This window comes from Panulirus ornatus, chromosome 19 (assembly GCF_036320965.1).
Source record: "Panulirus ornatus isolate Po-2019 chromosome 19, ASM3632096v1, whole genome shotgun sequence".
NCBI lineage: Eukaryota > Metazoa > Arthropoda > Malacostraca > Decapoda > Palinuridae > Panulirus > Panulirus ornatus.
In genome coordinates, this window is record NC_092242.1 from 66,021,593 (window position 1) to 66,046,019 (window position 24,427).

Sequence of the window (24,427 nt, forward strand, 5' to 3'; positions counted from 1 at the left end):
TTGACGTAGACGTATATGCCATGTTTCCTTGTCTGGTTACAGAAGGTCGATCTACCTCGGTGTTTTGCCGATCTTCCTGAGTGCGTAACTGGGAGAGGAGTATTCCTGCTTCTTCTCTCATCATGTTCTGAAACTCTTTCTGCCTCCCATCCTTGCAGCACTTCATCTTTTTTCTTCACACATTCTTTTTTTCTTAGCCTTATGTTGGTCACCCTATATTTTTCCCCTTAATTCCCCCTTCTCACTCCCAGCCACTCTCCCCTGAGACTGTCCCCAGCTCCCAGCTCCCTCTCTTCTCAAGGGGTTATGAAAGACTTTGAAGGGGGGTACGCAAGAAGCACTAATTAAGAAACTAACGGTGAATCTAGATCTTTTTCTCCCCCTGTCTCTCTCTCTCTCTCTCTCTCTCTCTCTCTCTCTCTCTCTCTCTCTCTCTCTCTCTCTGATGGTTGCTTTTATCTTTATAGACTCATTTCTAATATTTGTATTATCTATGGGAGGGTTTGGAAAGGACGGGTGTGTATCACCGAGCCTTTGTGTGTCTATGTGCGAGTTTAAAGCGTTTCTGTGACGACCTATTTACACTGTACGGGGAGGGAGTTTTACATTCGTGGGGGCGCAACAACACCCCCACTTCCTCTCCCCCTATCTCATCACCGTTCTCTTTTACCTCACATTTTTTTTCAGCTTCTGTATACTGTCTGCATTCACCATTTCATCGTTTAGTTTATCCCAGTCATCCGCTTCTCTCGTACAAATAAAAAGTTTAGCGTTATAGCCATTCTAACACGTGCCTTGCTTGAATTCATGTTTTGACCTTTTGGTTTGCTTTGTCACTGCAGTGTATCGGAGTGTACAGTGTCTACATCATAAAGCAGGCTTACAAGCTTAATGGTTGTGTTCAGGTCACCCCTTACCCATCTCTCTTCTTTGGGGAGACAAAGGTAAGGCCTCTGACCTTTCCATGTTACCTAGTTTTCTAAATTCTGACTCAAGTCTTTGTCGTCCCTTTGCCAGACGTTTGCTAAGTAGTTCTTTGTGTTGCATTCAGTGTGGTGACCAAACCTGAAAAGCGTATTCTAGTTTATTTTTTTTTTGTCCCTCGTAGAATGTGAACAGCTTGCTGCGTCATTCTTTTTTTTTTTTTTCTTAATCCATGTAACTGAATGCAGTTCTGATACATAGCAGGAGACGGTGTCTTTAACTGTTTTAAAGTAAACCTTTTACATAAGGGCGATATCGACTCCCAAGTCCCTCTCCCACACATGTTTCCGTCTCTTATTTCATGCTACATAACACCCCTGTTGAAGCCTTCTTTCGCCCCAGTTCTCATTACATTTTCCACTTGAGTTGAATTTCATCAACCATGTATCAGACCAAATTTTTTTTCTTGCGTTTGCTTAGGTCCCCTTGTAAGTTGATGCAGTCCTCCTGCTCGTTTGATTCTAACCTCCCACGTGATCGTGGCATCATCTGCAAATCTACTGAGATCAAGAAGAGTCATGGTCGTATAGAACACGATCCTGCGGCACGCCACTGCCAGGCGACGTTTTTGTATGTTTCCATAATGTGTATGGTCATGCGTATATACATGTGTGTGTGTGTGTGTGTGTGTGTGTGTGTGTGTGTGTGTGTGTGTGTGTGTGTGATAGATGCTTTTGTGTGCATTTATGTATGCATATACATATGTGAATTTCAGTGTATGTGTTTGTATGCGTATGTGTGTATATATGTGTATATGTATCTCACGTGTGTATTTGTTCTTGTTTGTGTGGGTGTTACTACCAACTTAAACATTTCGGGAGAGAGCTCAACACTCTTTTGGTAGCTTCTCCTTTCCTGTGCCTGCAATTAGCGTCTCAAACCTTTGTAAACTCCTGGCATTCACAGTCACCCCTTCAAGCCAATTTCCCCCAGCCATCCACCACCCTAACCCGAAAGTACCACCTCATAACATCCTTCCTTAACAGCCTTATTGCCCAAGCCCCATACCATGGTCTCTGGTTACTCCGGCACTGCGTCTCTCCCCAAGGACTATTGGCTGTCAACATTGTCTGGCTGATTTAGAGACGTGATGGCTGTGTTCAGGTCTCCCAATCTGTCTCTCCTACACCTCTATGGTGGACTACTTTGTTACCCTGAGCCTCCTACCTTAGCTCGCTCCTCTTCAGTTAGGAACCATCTTAGGCGCTTCGTATTTTCTTCGCTTTCCAGTCAAATCTCTTGTCCTTATTTCGATATGGGGACCAGACTGTATATATATATATATATATATATATATATATATATATATATATATATATATATATATATATATATATATATTTATATATATATATATATATATATATATATATATATATATATATATATATATATATATATATATATATATCTATATATACACTTCACTGTCAAAGAAATTGAGGTAAGAGTACAATTGACTTCGTACCTTGAGAGGCTTAAGAGTCTTCTAACCCACCAGTACCATTGGAAAAAGATGAGTGGAGAGAGAGAGAGAGAGAGAGAGAGAGAGAGAGAGAGAGAGAGAGAGAGAGAGAGAGAGAGAGAGAGAGAGTCGAAGATTATGTGTGTGTGTGTGTGTGTGTGTGTGTGTGTCTGTGTGAAATAATGACATAAAGAATCGATATGGCAACTGCAGCTAACAATGGATTACCTTCATTAAGGGGACCGACATTTGCTCATGACCATTAACTGTGTTTTCGCTACTTTCGGCAGGTTGTTAAGACGAAGGAAAGAACTGATTGGTCCAATCATTTTATCATTCTATATAAGCGATATTTTCTCTCATCAATCACAATACTGTGGTGTAGTAAACAAGGCCCCCCCCCCCCTTCGTCTGAGGACCAATATTGTCTTTCAATGTTGCAAGGATTTTCATATATATATGCATATTAGAGAGAGAGAGAGAGAGAGAGAGAGAGAGAGAGAGAGAGAGAGAGAGAGAGAGAGATATTAAGAATGTGTGAGAGAGAGTAAATCTTATTCAGCGATTGGAGATGAATAGGAAGATATAGACATAGATAGATAGTTAGATAGATAGATAGATAGATAGATAGATAGATAGATTGGTATTCAATAAAGGATCCAACCCAAAACAAGCAGAGACGAAGAGGCTGGACAATTTCTTCCTCCCACGACACAAAAGGAAGGTTTTGGATCAAGTTTCCCCCAGAAGTGTGTGGTATGGTCAGCTCTCCTCGACCCAAAACAAGAAAAGATATTTTTGGGTCACCCAATCAGATTTTCCTGGCCAGAAAACAGGAGAAATGTATAGACTTAAGTTTGGAGTGTAGAGCGATTGTGATGAAGGATTATGATCGACATGTTTCTTCTCTTATACCTCTCTCTCTCTCTCTCTCTCTCTCTCTCTCTCTCTCTCTCTCTCTCTCTCTCTCTCTCTTCTCTCTCTCTCTCTCTCTCTCTCTCTCTCTCTCTCTCTCTCACGGGGTAGTTATGGCTAGCCATCAAACTGATGTACAAAGAAAAGAGAAGATTTTACACAGAATTATAAAAAAAAAGTGGGATTTTACACAGATTTATAGAAGCGTATTTATGTAGTCTTAAAGGAAGTGTTTTTTCTCTTCGTATCTGTGTAGCAACGTAAAGAAAAATGAGATATGGTATGAGAGGATAGGGATTCTGTCTCCACACTGTGAGTGTATTGGCTTTATACACACACACACACACACACACACACACACATATACACATATGCATACAATTACACACACACACACACACACACACACACACATACATACAGACACACACACACACACACACACACACACACACACACACACACACACATACATACACACACACACACACACACACACACACACACACACACACACACACACACACATATATATATATATATATATATATATATATATATATATATATATATATATATATATATATATATATATATATATGTTTTTCTTGGGTTATAAGACGTATTTTTCCGGGAAGGAAACACGATTGTTGGCAGGGGGGAAATAATCCAGGTTGTTGCTCGAGTTATAGGAGAGGGGGAGGCCCGCCTCTGGGGGAGGGGAGGGGGGAGGGGTGAGGGTTAGAGTATCATCTCGCTGCTTCCGCTACTACATGAAGAAGACCTGAGAGAGAGAGAGAGAGAGAGAGAGAGAGAGAGAGAGAGAGAGAGAGAGAGAGAGAGACAGAGAGAGACCGCCATTCCCCTGGGTCATGACCTTATTCCCAGAGGTCAGGTCGAAGCGGCTGGATTTTCCTAGGATTGCCTAAGCTGTATACAGATTACTACAATACGTGTATTCTCTCTCTCTCTCTCTCTCTCTCTCTCTCTCTCTCTCTCTCTCTCAGGTCTTCTTCATGTATATATATATATATATATATATATATATATATATATATATATATATATATATATATATATGAATTATGTAGTGATGCACTTACTCATGTGGCTATGTATAGCCCAGATGGCTAAGCTTTCAGAGGGACGGTGTAGATGAAGTGTTGCTCATAATTGAAAGCTGCGTCATTTACTATCTGCTTTATGTCATGAATTTGTGACAAGTTTCAATAATGATTGAGTTCAGAGTTCAGGACAGATATGTCTGAAGTGTGTTAGAGGTTGTGTGAAAGAGGGAGATAAGAGGGAAATAGGGGATGAAAAGAGAGTTAGAAGGAAATGATGTAGAATTATTGACTGAGGGGAAAAGGAGGATCAGATAAAAGAGAAAAAGGAGGAGCAGAGTGAAAAGAGATTGATAAGAGAGAAACGAATTGGTCGTGGTAGTAGGTAAGTAAGTAGCACAGGGGAATGAGTGGAAGAGAGAGAGAGAGAGAGAGAGAGAGAGAGAGAGAGAGAGAGAGAGAGAGAGAGAGAGAGAGAGGGAGAGAGAGAGAATATGCCTACAAACCTATGACATGGGTACACCCTCTCTCTCTCTCTCTCTCTCTCTCTCTCTCTCTCTCCCTCCCTCTCTTTCAGAGAGAGAGAGAGAGAGAGAGAGAGAGAGAGAGAGAGAGAGAGAGAGAGACAGAGACAGACAGACAGACAGACAGACAGACAGGCAGGCAGGCAGGCAGGCAGGCAGGCAGACAGACAATCAGGCAGGCAGAGAGAGAGAGAGAGAGAGAGAGAGAGAGAGAGAGAGAGAGAGAGAGAGAGAGAGAGAGAGAGAGAAGGTGATCAATGAAAGTCAGTGAGGGAGGCGACAGATCCTGTTGGCTGGTGTAAAAGGCTGGAGCGTTTGGACTGGTAGAATGACATTTCCAACAAAGGTCATAAGGATGCGCGTGGCAGTGTTTCACACCAGCTTGAGGAGGCAGCTGATGCTATAATTATAATGCTTCGACGGTACGATCCTTTGTGCACGACGGTACGATCCTTAAAAGAGTAAGATATAAACCTCTTAAGCACGACGATGAACTACGGAATGCTACATCGAGTCTCATTCCCTGAGAAATGTCTCAGATGGACACTATACGTGTTGTAGAGTGTCCATTTGTTAAACTATGATATGAGACGTGTATGTATATATATATATATATATATATATATATATATATATATATATATATATATATATATATATTATATATATGTATAGCGATTGGTGGTGCTAGTTTCTCCCTCATTATAGCCATGTTTTCTTAAAACATACATCTGTTCCTCTTTCAAAACCTCTTTCCTTCAGACACCTTTTTTGTGTCCATGTGTATTCTCTCTCTCTCTCTCTCTCTCTCTCTCTCTCTCTCTCTCTCTCTCTCTCTCTCTCTCTCTCCTACCTCCTTTTTCTTTTCATTCGTGCAAGGCGTAGCTTCGAGGCAACACTCCCGTCCATGATTGGAACATGTGTCATGAAAGATGACCCCTCGTTGCAGGCGGAGGCGCCCCCCCCCCTGGTATTGACCCCTTGCTAACCTCTGTTTGACCTTTCGGGTTTTGCTTCCTACATTCAGTGTCCTCTGGTCCCGAGTGAGTTTTGTATGACGACAGTTGCTGATCTCGTGTGTTCTCGCCCTGGTGTTGTAACGTGTAGCCATGGATCGATCTCCTCCTTGCCTCGCCTTGTTCCCCCTTGTTACACCCTCTTGAGTGGGAGGAGGTGGGGCGGGGGGGATGAAAGGGAAGGGGGACGGCACACGGGCATCTTGGGCACGACGACAGCACGACTTTCTCGAGTACAACGGTTCGACCCATTCGGTACGACGGCGACAGCTCTGAAGTGTTAGGTTAGAAGGTGAGGCTGCTGGTGCTCAGGGCTCGTACAGTCGTCCTCAAGGGTCGCACAGTCGTGCTCAAGGGTCGTACAGTCGCCCTCAAGGGTTGCACAGCCGTGCTCAAAGGATCTCACCGTCGTGTTCAACGACCACTCCGTTGTCCCTCAAGAGGGTCGTCCCTCTTGTTTTCTGGAGTCGAAGCATTGTTCTCAGGGGCATGAAGGACACCACACCAACATACCGTTGACTTCACGTCATACCAAACCTGGTGAACTTGGCTATAACCTCCCGGAAGTCATCAGTCCCTCACAACTCTTCATCCGGTATGGCAAAACATCATTCATAAACGCTCATAACCCTTGATATTAATGTTTGGATCAGGAGAGAGAGAGAAAAAAAAAAAAAGCGGTAGATGAATCCTAACATAAGTCATACAATAACCCTTCGTCTGTGTTATATGATATTTGAACCTACTTGATGAGATCCCGGAGCTAAGCTTGACTCTATTTAATTCGTCAACATCGTGAACAGTTTCTCTCCAACCCCCGATTGCAGTTGCATCTTCCCCATCCTGAGAAATAACATTATTAATCCCTTAAGCGCAGAAGTGAAGCCCTTAGGCACAGACATAAGGCCCTCCCTTACCCCCCTTCCGTAGACGCCCCGACTATACACATGGGCCCTTGAACACGACGTTGCCACACTTGGGATCATGTTGGTCTGGCTTTTGACGTGATCCTGAAGGGTTTGGGTACGATATTGCTCGCATTATACTCAAGGATCGTACCGTCGTGCTCAAGGATTGTACCGTCGTGCTCAAGGATCGTACCGTCGTGCTCAAGGATCGTACCTTCGTGCTCAAGGATCGTACCGTCGTGCTCAAGGATCGTACCGTCGTGCTCAAGGATCGTACCGTCGTGCTCAAGGATTGCACCGTCGTGCTCAAGGATCGTACCGTCGTGCTCACGGATCGCACCATCCTTGCTCAAGGATCGTACCGTCGTGCTCAAGGATCGTACCGTCGTGCTCAAGGATCGTACCGTCGTGCTCATGGATCGTACAGTCATGCTCAAGTATCGTACCGTCGTGCTCAAGGATCGTACCTTCGTGCTCAAGGATCGTACCGTCGTGCTCAAGGATCGTACCGTGGTGCTCAGGGATCGTACCGTTGTGCTGAAGGATCGTACCGTCGTGCTGAAGGATCGCACCGTCGTGCTGAAGGATCGTACCGTCGTGCTGAAGGATCGTACCGTGGTGCTCAAGGATCGTACCGTGGTGCTCAAGGATCGTACCGTCGTGCTGAAGGATCGTACCGTCGTGCTCGAGGATCGCACCATCGCACTGTAGGATCGTAACCCCTCTCTCTCTCCAGACTTTCAGACATTTTTAAGATCCTTCTGTCTGTGAAGAGACAGTTAAACCTGACGCGTAATAATAGCTATGAAATCCTCGTCTCTGCGAACACACGAGTTGATTTGAATCCAAGACATTTTTATTTTCCATTTCACTACATATCAAATCATTGGATCATGCAAATTTTCCTTCTATTGCTTTGTATCACGTGGTTATTTTTTGTCAAAAGTTGAGGCTTAGGGAGTGGGTTGAAGAATGGAGTTGCGGTAGAAAGATAACCTCGAGAAATGGAGGAGACACAGACAAAAGGATGCAAAGGAGAAGTTAGGGTGGAAGAAATTGATTGATAAAGTGAATAGTGGGAAGAATGTAGTAAAGAAGAAGAGGGGGAGAAAAAGCGAGAAAAATGAAATTAGTGGATGAAGAAAGATGAGAGAGAGAGAGAGAGAGAGAGAGAGAGAGAGAGAGAGAGAGAGAGAGAGAGAGAGAGAGAGAGAGAGAATGTTCTTTATGGGGGGGGGGGGGGCGACACACGGTGACGTAAGACATCAAGGGCCAAAATGCAACACTTCGAATATGAGTAACCGAACGCACATCCTGAAATGGCTTCTGAAACTCTCCCCCTCCCGGCTCAGTTGTCACAGTCGGGTTAGCACATTATTGCCCCAGGCCGGTTCGTCCTTGTTGGCTATGTCTATTTGTGTGTATATATATATATATATATATATATATATATATATATATATATATATATATATATATATATATATATATATAAACTGGGTTTGTATGACACAGCCTCGTCTCCGAACATCTTAGATAAGCTCAAAATTTAACTATGACAGCATTTACATGAAGCGCTTCGAATACTGTTGCTTCAGGTGTTGGTCATTTTGTTATCATGTATGTGTTGGAGCTGTTGTCAGCAAATAGTGGTTCGTGTATTGATAATTCTTTTTTATTATTGGATTCTAGGGTTGTCCTCATCGATTATTATTATGATCAATTATAGTATCGATAGTTATAGTGTCGTATATATACATATATGTATATATATCAAAGTTGCTGCCATTGAGAGTTATATAAACATTTTCAATACCAAGGTTGTTAATATGATTATTATCTTTCAGTGTTGATATCACATGAAGTGATGTTATGAACAGGGATTTCATAACTTACTTTTACGAACTTTCTTTTTTCTTTCGTTGTCTGGTTCACCATAACAGCGACACAGACATAACGTTTTACTTAGAATTCCTTTCCCATATGATCCCTTTTTTCCCCCCTGAGACTAATAGCGTTATCTTTGATCGCCGTCTACTTTGTTTCCAGTGTCGTAAAACATGAATCCTCCAGTCATAAAAGTGAAGAGAGTCAAGAAAAGCCACAATATAACTTTCCAGTCAGGTGTAATACCACTTTAATCAGGATTTTCATAGGAGGGGAGGGAAGGGGGAGGAGGGAAAGGGGGGTGGAAGGGGAGGGCGGGGGGGGGGGGGGGAAGGGGTTAGTGGGAAAGGAAGGAAGGAAGGAAGGGGTGAGGGGGGGGGAAAAGGGGTTGCTGAGAGTGTTTTCATTATGTGTCATTCTCAGGTTGCAGGATATTTTCCTTTGAAGATTATATAACCATTGTATATTATATGACTATAGGCTTTCGTGGTATCAGGAGATACACGGCACACACACACACACAGACAGACACACACGCACACACACACACACACACACACATGTGGACTGAGCATGCAGTAAGGTGCAAGTCGTACATGCGATAAAGCGAATTGGAGCGATGTGGTATACAGGAGGCGACGCGCTGTCAGTGAGCCGAACCAGGGTAGATGAAGCGGTCAGGGGGAACTAGTGGAAAAGGTTTGTGGAGACTGGTTGTGTACAGGAAGGCTCTCCTTACGATGCATTGTACATGACAGCTAGAGAGTGGATGTGAACGAATTAGGCCTTTTCTTCGTCTGTTCCTGGCGCTTATTCGCTGACGCGGGATATATATATATATATATATATATATATATATAAATATATATATATATATATATATATATATATATATATATATATATATATATATATATATATATATATATATATATATATATATATGATAGTCTATGATAGTGTAGTATCTCTACACGCACATGTGGTTATATCATAGATTTAAAATCTTACTGCTAAGCGGAGGGAGAAAAAAAAGGTAAGGAAGACATCACATTTGCATAGAAACGCTGCTTATCTGTGACCATTGAACACGATTTACATTTTCGTTCAAAGTCTCCATTTTCTTCGTCTGGTGAAAGTATATGTGGTGGTTATTTGTTCCTTTTCTTTCCACCTGTGCTATCCATGTAAGGATCATATCTTCTTCTGACACGAGGCGATGATTTCGCAGGGGCAACGGAGGTCATAGAGTGAATGGAATGTTGGAAAGGTTAGGGTAAATTAGCACAGGCAAAGTCAGTAGAGAATGGTTGGGGAAGGGCGAGGGAAAAAAAAGTCTACGAAGATAGGGGTAGTAGGGGAAGAAGACATTCTTAAGGAACAGACCAGAGAAGAGAGAAAAGTAAGGACAGATTTATTTTCGTTTTTTTTTTGTAAGATCGTACTTAAGTAACCAGTTATGAGGAAGGTTAGAGTATCCACATGGAGTTATGAAGAAGGTTAGAGTATCCACATGGAGTTATGAAGAAGGTTAGAGTATCCACACGGAGTTATGAAGAAGGTTAGAGTAGCCATATGGTAACCATGCCATGTCCTATGATAGACATAATCAAGGCTAGGTTAGTTTTCCCCATATAGCAACTGTACTCAAGCCTAGCTTTACCTTATAGGAACTTTACTCGAGTCAGGCCATGTCTTATAGCAGCTATATTTCCATCCTAGCTAGCGTGGCCTTGTAGGAATTATACTTGCGCCTAGTGTCGCTTATATAGCAACTATACTCGAGCCTAGCCTCGCCGTATAGCAATTATACTCGTGCCTAGTAACGCCATATAGCAACTATACTTGAGGCTAGCTCCTCAACATATAGCAACTATACTCTTGCGTAGCCTCGCCATATAGCAACTATACTCGTGCCTAGTATCGCCATATAGCAACTATACTTTTGCCTAGCCTCGCCATATAGCAACTATACTTGAGACTAGCTCCTCGCCATATAGCAACTATACTCTTGCCTAGCCTCGCCATATAGCAACTATACTCTTGCCTAGCCTCGCCATATAGCAACTATACTTGAGACTAGACTCTCGCCATATGGTAACCCCATCCAGGGAAAGTGGTAGTAAGGGTTGTCGACGTTAAAGACGAGAGTCCCTGGACAGTAATATATGGGGGTAAACTTTTTAAGGCCCTGTGTGTACAGCATGGTAAACACGTAGAGGGTGACTGTCTCTTTTTTTCCCTCTCTCTCTCTCTCTCTCTCTCTCTCTCTCTCTCTCTCTCTCTCTCTCTCTCTCTCTCTCTCTCTCTCTAAAGCCTCCTCTGGAAAAAGAGGTAAAGGGGGAGGAAGAAGAGAGGGAATCGAACCCCGCCTTTGAACTAAGGTTTTCTCACTGTGTGTGTGTTACTGTAACGCTGTGGTTGAAGTGGTGGGTATCGCTGTGGGGATGTGAAAAAGAAATAGAGATAAGAGGCTTATTCCTATGTCTAGAATTGGGGATCGAAACCCACCACGACAAAGGGATTTAAAAAACTTCCCGCTCCGCTAAAGCTAACTAGTCGAGCAGATTTTTTATTATTTTTCTCGATATATAATTCCTCCTTACGTAATGTAACATATTTTTCCCCTCTCACGTTACATAATTTAATTTCTTATTCAGTCTCCTCGTTCCCGAGCCAGAAGAAAGAGCGGAGGAGAGTGGGTGGTACAGTGAAGGGGTCCTTGTTAAAGGAGTGTTCCTTTGCTTTATTTCAAGTTTAAATCACCGTAGAGGAACATACATATACGCTCTCAGGCGTAAGTCAAGTAAAGATACTTCTCTATTTGTTATGGAGTAGCCCTGTTCACTGTGAACATTATAGACACGTCCCAGCTGCGTCTCTTCGTTGCTTATCAAATGACTGTAACATTTCTTTCTTGTATCTCTCCTGATGATATGATTATTACACGAAAGTGCACTTGGGAACTTATCATGTTTCATTTCCCTGTGGTTAAGAAAGAAAAGGAATCTATCTATCTATCTATCTATCTATCTATCTAAATACGAGGGTAGATCTTGTATCCCGTCGGACTATAAATGCGGGAAAAAAAAAAAATGCATCATGTAACGCGATACTCCATTAAGGGAAGTCTTCGGGGACGCAGGACTGCCCATGGTACTTACCTTTCAGTAATGCCGTCCGGTCACCTAATCTCTCGCTATCTCAAGGACAGATGGGGCCCATTAGGGGCAACGTAATACCCGCCCTCTAGAGACCCTCGCTCTCAAGTTGCTTCGACGAGATGCCAAGGGTGTTGTTGCTGGTGGCCCTAAGCGAATGGCTTGACGAAGGAGCCTCTCTTTGTTCAGCCCCTCAAGGTAGTGGTCTATATGAGGGAACACATAAGCCTGTCAGGTTGTGAGTGTTTGTGTGTGTGTGTGTGTGTGTGTGTGTGTGTGTGTGTGTGTGTAGTAGCCTCAAAGCTTGTAGCCTGAGGTGAAAGGAACATATAGGCCTCTCTGATAGCTCACTCCCTCCCCCTTCTTCCACCCACCCGACACACACACACACACAGAACCTCCTGGCGTTGCTCTTAGGGTTGAGGGGGAAAGTTTGTCATATTAATGATTTTACGAGAAACTGAACTACAGGATCGTGAAAAAAGATATATATTGATAAGATGAAAGGACACGATAGAGAGGGAATGAGCAGCTAGACATGAGATGGTGCAGCGTCAAACTCGACGAAAGGTGGAGGGAATGGTTGATGGATGGATTTAAAGATCTCAGAGGAAGAGACAAATCTTGATACACTAATAGCTGGATAGTTGATACAATCTGGGTGAATGTGAGTTTTTTTGGAGGTGGATTAAGAGAGTACAATACATGTCGTTGCTTTGGAGGCATGGAGGCATTGGAGGATTGGATATAAAAATGAGGCATTCGATAATACTTTTAGGCTGAGTTTTATATATATATATATATATATATATATATATATATATATATATATATATATATATATATATAGGTTATGCGAGTCACCATTATTCTTATAAAGATAAAAAGGGAAAGTACTGAAGAATCCGCAGTTAGCGACGAAGGTGGATGTAAAGGCTGATAACTTGAGTTATACCTGAAGGTATGTCTTCATGACGACTCTCTTCCTCGGTTGCCTTCGTGTCTCGCTCATGGACCGACAGTAATCGTCCCTCAAGCATCTAGGGTTTTTCGTCTCGAGTTGTGAGCTGTTACTCTCCACTGAATGTATTTTGGTCAAGATGCAGCATTAGTCTTACTATACACGAGTTTATGTTTGTGGAAACCAAGATTTGAATGCAGTATGTTCGTTTATAGATGAAAAAAAAAAGAATTGATTTCCCTATAATATCCTCAATCAGTTGCGAAATGTACACCTTGAGGAGTTAGTTCCTTTAGAAATCTGGTACTGCAGATATAACTATTCTCAGTCGTACGTTACATCTGTTGTTTCAGCATAGACAATTAGAAAGGGATAGAGATACAGCAGTCCTTCACTCTCACCATCCTACCATTGAGTGATAGCTGAAAAGATATTCCCCCTCTCCTTTTCAATTACGTGAATTATCCTCTAGCTCGAAGTACAGAGAGAGAGAGAGAGAGAGAGAGAGAGAGAGAGAGAGAGAGAGAGAGAGAGAGAGAGAGAGAGAGAGCAGGCCCACAAGGGAAGAGATATTAATGGCCTCTTACGTTTAACCTTTGAATAAGTACAGGATTTGCCAGAGGGGCGTATTAAGCTCATATTTACAAGACAGGGTCAAGTGAATGCAACCGGAGGATTGGACGGTGTGTGAGTATAGCGGTGTGTGTGTGTGTGTGTGACTGGATATTGCCACATGGAGTTAGAAGCCTGTAGTGACTACATGGACGTGTGGGAGGTGGGGATGCACACGTCAATATCCAGCGTAGGTGACGTGTGAATTTCGATGAAGTGTGTGGGAAGCGTTTGGATGTTACCAGACCATCCGGGTGGAGTGCAAGTGTTACCAACTGGTGTGGGCAGCGTGTGGGTTGTTAACACATCACCTGGACTGTGTGAGAATGTGCCCACATGATGTAGGCGGCCGGTGTTAAGTGCACGATCGTTTAAAGCGACGTGTGGTGATACTCGCAACGTGACGAGGGATTCCGAGTCGCAGTTGGTCTGTGCGAAGGAAGCGCGATGTCACCGAGGCTGTTTGATCTGCTCATGGATGGGGAGGGGGGGAGGGGGGGATTGTGTAGGTCTTGAACCTTGCTTGTAGGGAAGATCCGGGAGGTGGTATGTATGTTATTAAGTTACATGCAGTTGTATAAAGGTGTATCTTCACGTGGCACTTACCGTATTTGAGAAAGTAGTGGATGTATTTGCTTAATCTGAAAAGATTACGAAAACATGAGGGAAAAAGATTATGACCCTAAGAGAATATGTCATAGTCTGTACTTAATGATCGTGGGAGACGAACGTATGTTGATAGAAGAAAGATCTAAGACCAGATCCAGATAGAAATAAAACATTCATGATCCAAAATATATAAGATTTATGTCACTGATGATATCCTTATTTCGATGATTTTGACACAGTGCACAATCATAATCCAGATGAGGATATTTCATCAGGAAAATGTTACAAATCAGGCGTTTTAGTCATATTACTTAGAGCCACGTCGTCTCAAAATGGATTCTTTTTTCTTCAAAACATGGGCTTAGAACCAGCCAGAAACAACTGCATTTTATCCCAGAAGTGTACACTTGATCTTCGTGAGTTTTGTACACGATGAAAAAAAAAATGCCGAGAAGATTATGTTCCAAAACTTTCGTATATTCCAAGCTTTCGTCACCCCACGGCCGTGCACTGAGGAATGTAAAAAAAAAAAGATACGTGAATTCCTTTCTCTGTGTCCAAGAGATGTGACGTGAAAGGGTAACTAAAACAGCAGTGAGAACACAAGGGGAAGGAGAGAGAGGTAACAGGAGACTTGATGGTGGAGGTTATCCGTTATTGGTGGCCTATTGATATACGTAGTTCATGCAGTGGTGACAAGGGATGAAGGAAGAATCTGGGATGAACGAGAGAGAGAGAGAGAGAGAGAGAGAGAGAGAGAGAGAGAGAGAGAGAGAGAGAGAGAGAGAGAGAGGATCAGAACAATTTAGAATTATCCATAATGCGACTAATGACTTGAGAAAGTGGAAAGAAAAACAAAGCAAAGAAAGATATACCGATGGTCATTTCCAATTATTTCTTCCTGTTTTAGAGGTATTTGAGATCTGCTAAACTACAGAGGCTACCTAGCCAATAGGCCAATTAACGCTCTCTACCTGTCTTTCCTCGCCCCTGGGCTCAGGAAATCAAAACAATTAATAAGAGAGGGAAAATCAAGGGGCCATTTCTTCTTCTTGCTGATGACTCCAGATACAACCTGATATTAATGATATTGGTATTGATTTGACATCAGTTTGTACCGAGATAATGATAGTGATAACGATACTGATAGTAATAATGATGATAATAATAGCGGTGATATTATTGATACTACTGTTACTACTGGTAATGATAATGATGAATAATTATGATGATATCTGTAGTGATGATGATGATACTGCTGTCATTACTACTATTGCTATTACTTCTTTTAATGATAATGATAATTATAATGGTTGATGATAATGATAATAATCATGATGATATAAGCAATGATGATGATGGTACTACTGCTATTACTTCTACTACTAGTAGTAATAGTGATAATGCTTAACGACATTATGAATTAACTGCTTACGACGTGTCAAAACATACAGATAGAATGCACAAAACATACATAGGAATACACTTAGAGACGAGGGAGGAACTGAGACAGTCTTCACTTTACATGCAAACCAACAGTTTTAGTCGCTGGTGTTCACAATGGCTACGAGGATTTGGGCCTGCTCATCAGCAGTGCTGTATGGAGTGACACGATTTTATATACGTTTTCTTAAAAAAAGATTCTCCTTTGATAAGTGAGGGTTATGTGTGTGTGTGTGTGTGTGTGTGTGTGTGTGTGTATGTGTGTGTGTGTGTGCAAGTAAGACTCCATGAATTCCTTGTTGAATGATATTTCTATATCTATATCCCTACCTTTCTTCCCTTCATCTCTCCCATGTGTAGGGTAGATATACCCAGGGTTTGCCTCTCAGGGTTGGTTTTTTTTCTGTAATTCTACGAGAGGATGATGAAAGCGTCCAGGTCATAACCCCTTGCCCCATCACGGTATATAAAAGTACCCCAAGTTTTTTTTTTCTCCCCTTTTTTTTTCCACTGGACGAACGTAAAGGCTTGTTCCGCTTCCTCGATGAATTCCTTAGGCATCAAACAGAAACGTCAAGTTTGACTAATCTCTAATTAACTCAGTAATTGAAGTAAAAACGAAAAAAAGGTACTTTTGTAAAATTCAGGTAATGAGAAGAAACTCGATTGGATTTGAATCGGTTCTGGTGTCGCACTGCACCTAGGGGACGAGGGATTTCAAGTTAGTGGGATTAGACGGGGTTGGGTAGATGATCGCTCTTCCCCGAAGGTCGACGGTGACATGTTTTTCCTTCTTCTCCATCTTTTGTGCTAGTAATGTGTACGAAGAGAAATATTTGATCCCTCTCATTCCTCGCTGCAACAAGTATGAAACACGAGTGCGGATGGACTGGGAAAAGATCAGCAAGGGTTCAGTCCTCACCTTGACGGGTGACGCTCGCCAAAGATAAACGCTGACCAGGCGAATAGCGCACGTTAAGATGACGAGGCGCACCTAGCTGACACAGCGCACCTTGCTGACACAGCGCACCTTGCTGACACAGCGCACCTTGCTGACACAGCGCACCTTGCTGACACAGCGCACCTTGCTGACACAGCGCACCTTGCTGGCAACAGTCTTCAAGCAGAGCTTACAATGGTCGTTAAGCAGACAGCTCTCAGAAACCAGCGCTTCCGTAGCAGACAACACTTGTCTTTGCTCTCCTCTCCACTATACTGCGTCTCGGATGTCCTCTACGCGTTCCTCAACTCCCACTACAACCTCTCCTTCCTTACATTCCGTATGTGGCACCAGAAGGAGAGGTAGCTGCATGTAGTCGCTGAGGCCCTCATCAAGGCCATCTCATTAACTCTATATATACACACACCCTAGCCTGCGCCAGGTACCTGTTTTATCGACCAACCTCTACGGATGGATGAACAGCTGGGTTGACTGTGGACCGACTGCTGTAACCACGATTCGAAGCAATACACTCGACCGTGGGCGGCCCGTCGATAGAATGACCACTGGCTATCACCTGATGATATCAGAATGACACCAACACCCAACCCACACACTCCTCGTGTTCGAAAAACCCACCCCATACAACTACGCTGGGGGGAAAACCCACCCCATACAACTACGCTGGGGGGGAAAACCCACCCCATACAACTACGCTGGGGGGGAAAACCCACCCCATACAACTACGCTGGGGGGAAAAACCCACCCCATACAACTACGCTGGGGGGAAAAACCCACCCCATACAACTACGCTGGGGGGGAAAAACCCACCCCATACAACTACGCTGGGGGGAAAAACCCACCCCATACAACTACGCTGGGGGGAAAAACCCACCCCATACAACTACGCTGGGGGAAAAAAGTAAAGCAAAATACTGAAAGAATTTGTGTTAATTTGCCAACGTTGACCACCTCGATTGACAGCATACGTAAAGAAAAAAAGTAGTTTCCAGTAAACCGAACTTGTAGCTGTCTGTGGCTTAGTATCCATCTCACAAGAGCTTCTCCTTGGGAAAAACTGGAGTGTGTAAACAGTCTACCAGTCAGGATAATTTGGATATATTTTTTTCTATCCCTCAATGAATTTGATAGACACCATTTTTTTCCCCTCTCTGTTGTTCCGTTCATTATATTTTTCCTCTTGCTGGTCAAACGCTGGGTGATCACTGGGCTGGAGGTGGATTTGTGGCCTCACTGTCGTGTAAGGGGGTCAGATTGCAGGAATTGCCTACAGATGTGAAAATGTGTGTGTGTGTGTGTTTTTGTGTGCGTGTGTGTGTGTGTGTGTGTGTGTGTGTGTGTGTATGTGTGTGTGTGTGTGTGTGTGTGTGTGTGTGTGTGTGTGTGTATGTGTGTGTGTGTGATTTTCGTCCTGATTCTCATTTTCATTCCGCCAACGTTTGTGTCTCTATTACACTGTAATAGACCGGGGCAATAACCTCAGGCAGTTCATCTGCTCCCAGCTCCCCCCCCCCCTTCCCTGCTCTCTCTCTCTCTCTCTCTCTCTCTCTCTCTCTCTCTCTCTCTCTCTCTCTCTCTCTCTCTCTCTCTCAGTTCTTCTTTAGTGATCACTAATTCTGATGGTTCCAAGCTTACTCGGAGCGAATACCTGAATGTCATTTGAAAAGAACCTTAAAGTGATGACAGATCTCACTAATTACCCAACTCTAAATTGCCCTAAACCTTTTTGAAGGATTAGTCATAAACAAATACCCGACGTGGAATAATCCTAAAGAATTTTAGGTAATAGATATTAATGGATTATTCGAACTTAAATGATCCGAAAATACTTAAAAGCAATACATTCATGTCAAAATACCTGACTATGAATTATTGAGTCCCCTTAAAAAGTATATATATATTCAAAGTAACATTAACTTCAGTTTTCTAACAACCTTATAAGCGAGCACATTAAAGTGCCTACCCAGTCTTGAATTCTCCGAAAACCTTATTTGAAAAGGAAAACGGTTTATAGAGACAAAAGAAAATATTGCAAGTCAATTACCACGTTTATTTCAGCTGGAGAAACGAAGCTTCTTGGCCAAGGAAAGTGTCTGGGAACACACACGGGTGGGTGACTGTGTAACACGGGACGAGAGTGGAGTCAGTTGACGGGTTTTGTGGAGTGTAAACACGGCTAAGAATTCTCGAGTGTCAGGACGCCAAAGTAACCAAGTCACCCTACACACACACACACTACACTGCTTATACCAGCAATAATACTTACACTCATGACATCCACTGTAAGCCAAACAAGAGTGGCGAAACCCGACTGACGGACATGATGCTTGCACACAGAGAGAGAGAGAGAGAGAGAGAGAGAGAGAGAGAGAGAGAGAGAGAGAGAGAGAGAGAGAAGCCTCGTGTGTTCACATTCATATACGGACTGGGTACTAGAGTCGTTAGCGATACTGTTGTATTTTAATCCTATTTTGACATTTTCATGCATGCTCGCCATTCCCCGCGCGAGCCAGGTAGCGTCAAGAACAGACGACTGAGCCATAGAGAGGAAGATTCCTCGCTTGGCTCCATGCGCTGTTCCTTCATCTGGAAAATAATGCGCGGTGAGGGAGGATTTCAAGCCACCCACTCCCGACCCTTCTCTGTCGGCTTTTACGACACGACGAAAGGAATACGTGGACAATATTTTTTCTGCCCATCCCCAGGGATAATATATATATATATATATATATATATATATATATATATATATATATATATATATATATATATATATATATATGAGTGGATGGGCCATTCTTCGTCTGATGGCGGACGCTACCTCGCTGACGCGGGAAAAGGCGGTCAAGCATAATGAACACATGACTATGATTTACCCCTGAAACTGGATATCTGTGTACGCGCAACTCCCTGACATGAAGAAGCCAGACTGGTTCAGGAAACAGTCCGGTTTATCATGATCTTATTATCCTTGGTGTAATATGATACCCCTGACCAGACTCTTGTCATAAGCCACCTATTAGCAGTGAAGGTGAACTACCCTTCCCTCCTTCACTGGCTTCATGCTCGGTAATGAAAGAAGAATCAAATTGCTTCTTTCCCTCAGCTTCACTGGGAGACCCGATAACCTGTGCTTCTTTCGCTGGCTTCCAGTGTAGATCTTAAACAACAACCCCCCCCCCCCATCCCCCCCGTATTGTTATTGTGTGTGAACTGCAAATATTGTTTTTTTTTCCTTTCGTGGAGAATTACCAGACATTTTCACATTCTCTCTCTCTCTCTCTCTCTCTCTCTCTCTCTCTCTCTCTCTCTCTCTCTCTCTCTCTTTCTCTGTGTGTATGATTCTCCAAAGCATTTCCTCCGGATGACGGAGACCACAGATTTCATAAAAGATTGAAATCTAGATTCCCGTGTCTTAAAAGCACAGCATAAAGTGGGATCAAACGCCCTATGAAGACGCGAAAGGATGTGTGTGTGTGTGTGTGTGTGTGTGTGTGTGTGTGTGTTAACCTTAGATACAAAGACGTGGTACAAAGCCTTATGAGGACGGTGAGAGAAAGGAAAAAAAAAGGAAAGCTCCTGTGTATGTGTGTGTGTGTGTGTGTGTATGTGTATGTGTGTGTGTGTGTGTGTGTGTGTGTGTGTGTGTGTGTGTGTGTGTGTGTGTGTGTGTGTGTGTGTGTGTGTGTGTGTGTGTGTGTGTGTACGTATACCGCAAGACACCAGAGGGTCTGTTCGTGAAAAGCAGACACCGTATCACATAAATCTTATTAGCATCACATTGTCAGAATTCTTCCACAGTACAAGAGTGTGGAAATTGCATCGACAGGAGCATCAAAGAAGCAAACACACACACACACACACACACACACACACACACACACACACACACACACACACACACACAGGTGCTTGAGATAGCATCTCCCGGCATTTATACAGGTGTGGTGTATACGTACCGCCACTGAGGCACTTGGGAGGTGCTGGAGCCACGGAGACGTCTCTGTCAAGACTTGGCTTGGATTTGTAATGTCTTGGGTGTGCATGAGTGTGTGTGTGGACTAAGGTGCGACCAGGATGAAGATGGTGGAGAGAGAGGTACAGAGAGAGAGAGAGAGAGAGAGAGAGAGAGAGAGAGAGAGAGAGAGAGACGTGTGTGTGTGTGTGTGTGTGTGTCCCCTGCTGAGCAAAGTAAGAGAGCTGTGAGAGCCAGTAAGGTCAGAGGTCGATGGGGGTTAAGTTGGGGTGGGGGGGGAGGAGGATGTGTGTGAGAGAGAGAGAGAGAGAGAGAGAGAGAGAGAGAGAGAGAGAGAGAGAGAGAGAGAGAGAGAGAGAGAGAGAGAGAGAGGACGGGAGGTCGGCAGGTTAAGTGGACGGCCTATGTGTTTGGATACTCCAGTCTGTTGACATTGTCCCGGTGCCTCACCCCTCGCCCCCCTTCTCCTCCTGTCTCCCCCCTCCCCCCACTGAATTATTAGGTTCGGATCCTATAATTCAGAGGCGCCAGACCTGAACCTATCCTGGAATAGATCCCATCAACTGAGAAATCAAATCCTTTAGTGCTGAAGTGATATGGAGTGTTAGATCATAAACTAAAATCTTAGATTATTCGTAGGTCATATTTGTTCACAGATATTTTACAGCTTTAGCTTACAGAATCCCTCTGATAGCAGAATGAATAAGTTGATATGATATAGAAAATTCATGGATAAGATAAGACTATAGCGCCAGGAGCAGTAAGGATGATGTTAAAGTGAAGTTTATGAAAAGATTTTATAGAATCTCAACCATAGATTCCAAAGCGCTCCTCTCTCCTCAGGGTGTGTTCATAGTCAAATACGCATTTCAATAAATCTTTTTCAGACTCTTGTTGACGAACGAGACCACCCCACCACCCTCCTCCCTTCCTTTTGCCTGAGGAATGCCGGAAGATATTGCTGCCATAACAAGGCATCGACTTTCAAAAAGAAATAGAACGATGATGGGAAAAAGAGACGTGTGAGGATACGATGGTTAGTGGGTTGTTTGGTCCTTTGGTCCAACGACTTTAGGGGTAATTTAGGGTCGTGAACGCATGTTCACACGAGCACGAATCGAGAGGTCCTGGACACTGTTATCTGGTGATCATGATAGTGCCATTCAACATAACTCGCGTTCACGGCTTCAATGTGTACGATGTGCACAATGATGGTGCCTCCATGCTTGCAGTCTACATACAGTCCAGTCTTTACGGTGCACGAAATCACTCTCACCCACGTCGACAACACTGTGGCAAATATTTTGGCTTAGAAAATGTGCCGATACTGAACCTGTATGTGATGAGAGAGAGAGAGAGAGAGAGAGAGAGAGAGAGAGAGAGAGAGAGAGAGAGAGAGAGAGAGGCTACTAAACAAAGATGCCTGTGCGTTGGCAGTCCCATCTTACCAGCGGAGGGGATGAAAATCGACAGTAAAAATGCAGAGCTTCCGAAATAAACTCCGTCAGCTGGGGGAATACACTGAGGGTTAGTTACACGTAAAAAATGCAACACTCAAGTTTAAGAAAGTTACAAGTGCAGGAATCCATGACGAATACCCACTGAAGGAGGAAGTATTCGGATATTCGGTGACACATCTTTTTTTTGGCAGTGGGGTATGGGGGGGAGAGAATGGTCTTATGGAAACTAAAAGAAAGAGGAAAAATGGTTCAGGATTAATACGCCGTCTGTAATCATGTCATATGAGTTATTTTTCCTCACTCCCCCTCCATGTAAACTTTTAATGCGATATGGAAATACGAGTCAAAAAGTTTGAGAGTTCATACATCATCATGGGGCACCTGGAGCACCCCCGCCTTCCCCCCCCCAAATTTTGGATGGAGGCACCTCAGAAATCAGGGCCAGGTCTTGGAATACCGTAAGTTGTCCTCGACGGCAAAATAAGCGATCAGGGTGGGATAATCCGTGAGTTGATGCGTAGAGAAATACAGCACCGTGTTCGTCTGTTGGAAGTGCTTTGGTTAGCTATACTGTCATCATAGAATGTATAGGAATGTCTGGTCGTGACGAAATCATGATTTGTTCAAATGGTATTGAAGGAAGTGAGTCTCGTTGTGCTTATAACCTCGGCGTTCATGGATATAAGTTGATAATTTATCCATGAGCGAATTCTTGACCGTAAGAAATATGTAACTATTACCAGTTAAAATTTGAATATATATATATATATATATATATATATATATATATATATATATATATATATATATATATATATATATATATATATATATATATGTATATGTGTGTGTGTGTGTGTGTGTGTGTGGATAAAACATATTTCCAAAGATAAATATACTTTTCTTGTTTTTCTGAGGAGGAGGATTATAATGTCAAGAAACACACACACACACACACACACACACACACACACACACACACACACACACACACACACTGGGGATACCCCACCCCCCCCTCTTCCCATCGCGTCGAAATCCCACAGTCTCCGTAAAAGGCGTCTCCTTACGCCTTTTGTCCCGGTGTCTGAGCGATGCATCAGCCACGCTCACGCTTGGTCTGGTAAGCGACTCCCATGCCTGCCCCTCCTCCTCCTCCTCCTCCTCCTCCTCCTCCTCCTCCTCCTCCTCCTCCTCCTCCTTATGCGCCTCCTCCTCACGCGCCTCCTCCTCCTCCTCCTTATGCGCCACCTCCTCACGCGCCTTCTCCTCCTCCTCCTCCTCCTCCTCCTCCTCCTCCTCCTCCTCCTCCTCCTCCTCCTCCTCCTTATGCGCCTCCTCCTCACGCGCCTCCTGCTCCTCCTCCTCCTCCTTATGCGCCTCCTCCTCACGCGCCTCCTCCTCCTCCTCCTCCTCCTCCTCCTCCTCCTCCTCCTCCTCCTCCATACGCGCCTCCTCACGCGCCTGGTTGTTCACGTCTGAAGTATTTTTCCTCCCTCGTTCCGCCGATGTCTCCTGGAGGTGTTTTGAGAAGGAGCCAACCGTTCCCTCCCTCCCTCCCTCTGTTCGAGTCGTCTACATTTTCGTGTCTCATATCAAGAGATCTTTTCGTGACGTGAATAGATGGGCTGTAGTTCTTTCGCTGATCCGTAAGTAGGTGTGTGTGTGTGGTTACGTCCCAGGATTTCTCTCTCTCTCTCTCTCTCTCTCTCTCTCTCTCTCTCTCTCTCTCTCTCTCTCTCTCTCTCTCCACCCCGTGCCTCATGCATGGACACACCTTTTAAAGCCACAAACACCGGCCCCTCGCGGTACAGATACAAATTTTTGTGTTCAAATTAACATGTGCTGTGTGTGTGTGTGTGTCCATGGCATCAGAGGCCATTTTGAGGCCACAAATTGAAGGCAAATTGACGCATTTAGTCATTTTGGGCAAACAGGATGACTAATTGAATACAAATTGGTGGCTATATATATATATATATATATATATATATATATATATATATATATATATATATATATATATATATGTATATATATATATATATATATATATATATATATATATATATATATATATATATATATATATATATATATATATTCCTTCCCCTAATTATGAAAATCCTAAATACATCTCAGCATTACATGATACATAGTTGGTAGGGTGGGTGTCAGTAATCACCTTTGCCCAATGTCCAGAGCAACGTATTCTTCACATTGAGATACCCCAGAACAGGAGAGGAGTTGCGTCGTCTGCCTTCTCTCTGTGGTTTCGTAATGAGAGCGGTGGGTGGACGAGCACCCTTGCCCTATGAGGCTGAGGTACTTCATCTTCGCACAGGAGGGTAAACACGTCAGGTTTTCTTCCCCTGTGGTCAGTGACCTTCACCCCTCCAGTCTGTGGGTGTAGGCTTGGGATCTCGATGAAGGATTGTTATCATTTACTTACAGCAGTTCCAATTAGCTTTATGCCATTTG